This window comes from Condylura cristata, unplaced genomic scaffold (assembly GCF_000260355.1).
Source record: "Condylura cristata isolate star-nosed mole 26May11 unplaced genomic scaffold, ConCri1.0 scaffold00027, whole genome shotgun sequence".
NCBI classification, from domain to species: Eukaryota; Metazoa; Chordata; class Mammalia; order Eulipotyphla; family Talpidae; genus Condylura; species Condylura cristata.
In genome coordinates, this window is record NW_004567128.1 from 28,499,320 (window position 1) to 28,499,806 (window position 487).

General features: G+C 74.9%; 1 protein-coding gene across 1 annotated transcript in view; it reads right to left on the minus strand.

Moving 5' to 3' along the window:
* GPKOW (G patch domain and KOW motifs) overlaps nucleotides 1-242 on the minus strand; it is a 22,437-nt gene extending 22,195 nt beyond the window's left edge. The window contains exon 1 of the mRNA XM_012730368.1: nucleotides 154-242. The gene's annotated coding sequence lies outside the window, so the exon portion shown is untranslated. The remainder of the gene's footprint in view (nucleotides 1-153) is intronic.
* Nucleotides 243-487: the final 245 nt, after the last annotated feature.

Sequence of the window (487 nt, forward strand, 5' to 3'; positions counted from 1 at the left end):
CCGCCGCCGCCGCCGCCGCCGCCACAGCGGCCGCCGCCGCCAGGGCGCCAGCGCTGCTTTGTTTACCACCTGTCGGAAGGAGAAGGCGACGAGCAGACAGGCGGGGCCCGGTGGCAGGGACAGACGCGCCCTCTCCCGCCTCCCCTTCCGTACCTCCTCTGCGCAGGCGGGGGTCCGCGGCGCCCCCCGCGCGCCGCTCCATGACCAGTGTGGACGCGAGGCCTCCAGCGACGCCTGTGCAGCGCCCGGGCGCACTCACCTGGCGGCCCGCCCGGGGCTGAACGCCGCTGAGGCTGACCAGCCAGTGCTGGGCGCCTGACCCGCGCGGCCGCGCCGTGACCTACCTGGTGGCCCGAGGAGGCCTGGCCCTGGGAGCCAGCACGAGCGCCTGGCCTCGCAGGGCCTTGGGCGCTGCTCCTGTTACCCCGATGCCGGGCTGGGCTCCCCGTTCCACCCAATGCGTGTTGATGTCCTTACTGCACGTGCA